Source organism: Musca autumnalis, unplaced genomic scaffold (genome assembly GCF_047663935.1).
Source record: "Musca autumnalis isolate F117 unplaced genomic scaffold, ASM4766393v1 scaffold_5, whole genome shotgun sequence".
NCBI lineage: Eukaryota > Metazoa > Arthropoda > Insecta > Diptera > Muscidae > Musca > Musca autumnalis.
Genome location: NW_027412088.1, coordinates 167,931,323 through 167,937,343, shown reverse-complemented (window position 1 = coordinate 167,937,343; position 6,021 = coordinate 167,931,323).

The window sequence follows — 6,021 nt, the reverse complement described above, 5'->3', positions numbered from 1 at the left end:
CATCAATCCGAGTTGACATCTTAGGTTCAAAAATCTAGGAGCTGCCAGAGGCTTCGTTAGAATATCGGCTATCTGTTTATCTGTAGGAATATACTCAATGGTTATAAGTTTACTTTCGACCTGTTCTCTTGAAAAATGATATTTTATATCAATATGTTTCGAACGTTTGTGGCATGTCGGGTTTTTAGCTATGCTTATGCAGCCCTGATTGTCTTCGTAGATTCTGATTGGTATGTTTAACTCTATGTTTATACTAATCAATAATGATTTTAGCCACAGAGCTTCCCTTACTGCTTCAAACAATGCCATATATTCAGCTTCAGTGGATGATGCTGCTACAGAATTTTGTTTCTTTGTATTCCAACAAATTAGACATGTTTCAAACATTTTAAACAAGTATCCAGTTGTACTTTTCCGATCAAGCTCACTTCCTCCCCAATCAGAGTCCACGTATCCAGTAAGCATGTCACTGTAACTAGCATTTCTTTTGTAAACCAATTTCAAATTAATTGTACCCTTGAGGTATCTTAGCACTCGTTTTAGACATTGCCATAACTCTTTATTGTTTTTGTTACTATAGCGACTCAATATATTAATTGCTGTACTTAGATCTGGTCGCGTACATAACATAACGTACATTAGGCATCCAATTAAATTACGACATGGTGCATCATATTTCTCATCGGAGTTAAGCTCTTCATAATTCAGTTTGTTTGGTAACGGAGTGCTTACTGGTTTACAATCGTCCATTTTAAATCTCTTAAGAATGTTTGTAATATATGCCGATTGACTAAAATAAACTGTATCATCGTGTCTTTCTATTTTTATCCCAATGAAGTATTTAATCTCAAATAAATCTGTCATTTCAAATCTATTCATTAGGTATTTCTTGAAATTGGTTAAGGTATCATCATTAGCTGTAGCTATTACCAAGTCGTCTACATACAACAATACATACAAATTTTCAAGTGTATTTCCCTTGTCAAGAATGTACATACAACGATCCACTGCAGAGTTAACAAACCCTATATCTTTCAAGCATTGTTCAAAAACTTCAAACCAACATCTTGCAGACTGTTTCAATCCATAAATTGACTTATGTATTTAGTTTACATACATGTTCACCATCACACAACAAACCCTGAGGAATTTTCATGTAAATTTCCTCTTTCAACATTCCATTCAGAAAAGCTGTTTTAACATCCATATGGTGAACCTTTAAATTGAATTGGTTAGAGAAAGCTATTAGCAAACGAAGACTGGAAATTCTTGCTACGGGGGCAAATGTTTCATCGTAATCAACCAAATACTCTTGTGTGAAACCACGAGCAACAAGCCTGGCCTTGTATCTAACCGGGTTACCCATTTCATCATGCTTCAATGTAAAAACCCATTTACTGTCCACTATGTTCTTACCCACAGGTTTTGGTACGAGAGACCATGTATTGTTCTGAGAATGTGACCTAAGCTCGTCATTGATTGCTTCTTCCCAGTTTTTCTTATCATTTCTATTCTTGATGTCTTCAAATGATTGTGGTACGTCAGCTTGAGTTTGGACACCCATCATACATTCATAAAATATAGATTCATTTTCATTATATGATACTTTGGGCTTCTCTTTTAGCCTTTCACTTCTTCTAATTTCTTTTTCCAAGTGATCGGATTCATTTTGACTGGACTTATTTAATACATCCAAGAATTCTTCACTTGTGTTCTGTTCCGTACTTTCATTCGGGAAAACTGTATTTCTTTCCTTACTATCATTCGGGAAAGCTTTATTCTCTTCCTTACTATCATTCGGGAAAGCTGTATTATTTTCCTTACTATCATTCGGGAAATGTGTTCTATCCGTACTATCATTCGGGATTTTAACTTCACTTGTAGAACTGCTTGGTTCAACACCATCTTCAATGACAGTCCTGGAATTTATCATATTTATTTCATCCACGATAACATCTCTAGCTATCGAAAATTTTCCAGTTTCCACATCCCACACCTTATATCCATTTGGTTCATATCCCACGAGTATGCCCTTTGATGACTTTTCATCAAATTTGCGTTTTCTTATTTTGTTGTGCACATACACCGTTGAACCAAAAACTTTTAAGTATTTTAAATCTGGCTTTCTACCATGCCATTTCTCATAAGGTGTTTTTGTGTCGTTACCCAATGCTTTACTTGGACTTCTGTTTATTAAATAAGTTGCTGTTAGAACAGCTTCACCCCAAAGAGACTTGTCCAATTTAGCTCCACTCACCATTGCGCGGGCTTTTTCAGTTATTGTTCTTATCATGCGTTCAGACACTCCATTTAATTGAGGGGTATGTGGAACTGTCAAATGGTAACTTATGCCTTTCTCAACACAATAATCTTTCATCTCAGAAGATAAATATTCTCTCCCGTTATCTATGTACAGATTGACAACTTTCAAATTAAAGTGAGATTCGCTTTTAGCTACAAAATCCTTGAACATAGAAAATACATCTGACTTATGCGTTACTAAATATGTTACACAATAATGTGTATATTGGTCAACAAAAATTACATAGTAATTCTTCCCATCAATTGTCGAAGGCGTTATTGGACCACAAACGTCTGAATGAACAATAAAAAGTGGTCTTCTTATATATTGTTTATCTTTGTTTTTGTTAAACGGTAATCTACTTTGTTTTCCTTCTATACACGCTTCGCATAAGTCATTGTCTGGTTGTACATTTTCTAAAAGACCAGTGTCATTGAACAAATTCTTTGTTTTAATTTCTAAAAATTTTCCTTTGCTTATATGCCCTAACCGCTCATGCCACAATCGATAATCACAATTTCTTTTTGATGCATAAACTCTTGGAACTGGCTCAAGACTAATAATTGGTATATTATTGTTATATTTACCATCCATGAGAACTTCTCCGTCTTTGGTGACCACAACACCCCCTGGATTAAATTCAATTGTTAATCCAGCATCTTGCATCCTTTTTACGGAAAGTAAATTTTGTGGCACATCTTGGCAATATAAAACATTCTCCAGTGTAATTTGTTTTTGGGATTTTCCACATAAATTTACTATTCCCTTTTTGGTTGCATATATAAACTCTCCTTGTTTAGCAATTCCAATTTTGATTGGATACTCCAGGGTAATGAAATCCGAATACAAACTAGAGTCGTTTATCATGTGGTCGGAGGCGCCAGAGTCCAAAAGAAATGAAATGTTATTTTTGGAGGCAATGCTCGAATTTTGTCTTATCATGAATGCAAAACCTTTTTCTATTTGTGCTGTTGCAGTTTGAACTGTTTTTCCATTATCACGATTTTTGTCACTCAAGAGTTTTTTATAACCATAGCAATCTTTTTTAATATGTCCTCTTTTACCACAGTAATGACACTTCACACTTGCTTTATAATCAATCTTGAAAGGTTGAAATTTGTTTTTATTTTTATATTTGCTTGAAAAATCTTTGTTATTGTTTCTTGGATTTGTAACCACTGCTTGTAATACTTTGGTGCTGGTGTCACGGTTATCAGTTTTTAATTTTATTTCGTGATCAAGTAGTCTAGTTTTTACAAATGCCAATGTTAAGTTGTCTTCCGATAATGTCTCTATAGCAGTTATAACGCCGTCATAAGCTGGAGGCAATGTTAACAACAGATGGGACACCTTGTCCATTTCATCAATTTTAGCTCCGGATGCCAACAATTCTGTAATCAAGTCATCGAATATGATGAAATGATTCATTAACACCGTATCACCTTTTAACTTTAACGATAGTAGCTTTTTCCGCACAGCCAATTGTGATGCTAAACTTTTTCGTTCATATATGGCATCCAAGTCTTTAAATATTTGTTTTGCTGTACTTTTAGAATTTGCAAAACCAAGAAAAGAATCACCTAAATATTCGATGATTATGCTTTTTGCATTTCTTTCACTTCTTTTCCATTCTTCTGTTATGTCTTTTGGAACTTCACCGTCTATAACTTTCAGCGCGTCAATTTCTTCCAAGAGTGCTCTTACTCTAAACTTCCACACTGAATATCTTTCACCATCAAAGGGTTTAATGTTTCTTTTTCCTTTATCCATTTTTATATATATCGGGCGTTAACTGGGCCCATAACCTGTTAGATTATTATGCCCTTTGATTGAAACACTTTTCTTTTAGATTTAAACGATTCAATTCTTTTTATTTATCTTGTTGTTATCAACCAACTTGTCTTCATTACTCGTAACACCAGACTGACAAAAAAAAAGTTTTTCATATCCAAAAAGAATACATACAAAAGCAAGGCCTACTTCTTTAAAATAACGGAACATTAGAATCAAAAAGGAAAAAACAAAATTAAATGAAATGACAGAACATACTAAAACAGCAAATGAAATGGAATAGAAAAGGACAAAACTATTCTTTGTTGATCAATGTATTTTTGCATGAATGACAATGACAATTCATATTGACAGGTTTACCCATCAAACATTTTCTAGATGTGTTCATCCAACATAAAAGTTAAAAAAAAATTGTTAAATCGAATTCTCCCGCTTATTGAGACTTACATATATATTTTTGTTCATTAGGTTCTGTAGTTTTGGAAAAACAATGTATTGAAAAGAGTGGGCGTGGTCCGGTATTCCGGCTCCAAATATGTACCTAGGGTACACGCAACCCCATTGGCTCCCAAAATGTATGCTGGAACCGATATAATAATAGGTTTGGATAAAAGAAAGACGTGGGGAAGGTACCTCACCTCCTCCGAAATTCATAAAATATACATAGCAACGACAAATGTTGAGCTTTTGCTGCAAATTTCATGGAAGTATTTATAAAATTTGTTAAAATATCAGGCGTGGTCGGGTCTTTAGGCCCCAAATAAGTACTTAGATTGTCGGTAGTTTTTGTAGGAAAGATAAAAATTGAAAATTGGAAAAAGTGGGTGCGGTCAATACTTCCCATAAAAATCTATGTAAGTCGGGTTATGGCGAACATTCCACAAATAGAATTATCCAAATCGGTCCAGCCGTTTTCAACTGATGCCATTACTAACAAACGACATTTGATTTTTATTTATAAAAATATACCCCGCCCCTCCGAAATTCAATAATATTTGTAGCCCATTTTAACCGGGGTCATCCCTATACATTCCAGACTTCTTGTAGAAAAGATAATAATTGGAAATTGAAAAAAGTGAGCGTGGTCAAACCTTTCCATAAAAATCTAAGTCGGGTTATGGCAAACAATCCACAAAAGGAATTATCCAAATCGGTCCAGCCGTTCTCAAGTGATGCCATTACCATTGCAGTTTTTTAAAATTTTAACTAAAAAAATGTTCCCTTACTTCAGCAAGTTCTGGGATAAGTTTCAGTGAGTCCACAGACGGTGTCAATGCAGCGACAACAGTTCGCAAGTCTTATGATACACGTTGAAACCTACACTAAAAACTTTACCATTTTATAGGGGTTCTGAGGGGCTTGGTACATAAGCAGCCTTGCCTGCTTACCTTGCTGCTTCATTACTGACATAATAAAAATAAAAAAATAAGGAATGCCGAGCTAATTTCGAACTAGGTTTCCCTATCCTTCTTTATTCTTTTATTTTTAATTATGTCAGAAATGAAGCAAGCTGCTTATGTTCTCAGGCCTTTAGATCGAGTTGCCCACTACAGCAATTTAATGAATTTACTCTAAGAGTACATAATTTAATGAAGTTTATTTCGCAGTGTGGCAGGGTGCCAATGTGATCTCAAAGAAAAATCCCAGCAAAAAAATTATAAGTCATGTAATGTGGATGTACAAGTAACTTTCGTACATACTTTCGGTCATGTTGAGGCACTGTAAGCATCTTTCAACGTGTACCATTAGAGTTTACAACGTTTGTTTCTATAGTTTTTATCAATTGTAGAAATTTCTTTAGGAAGCGTACTTTGAAGTCCCAGTCCAAACTAGAGTAGTTTCATAAAGGATATTTCATTAAAATATGCGTTCTTAGATTGAGTTCCCAAGCTGTATGGTACACATGTGATTCCATATCTGTATCTTAC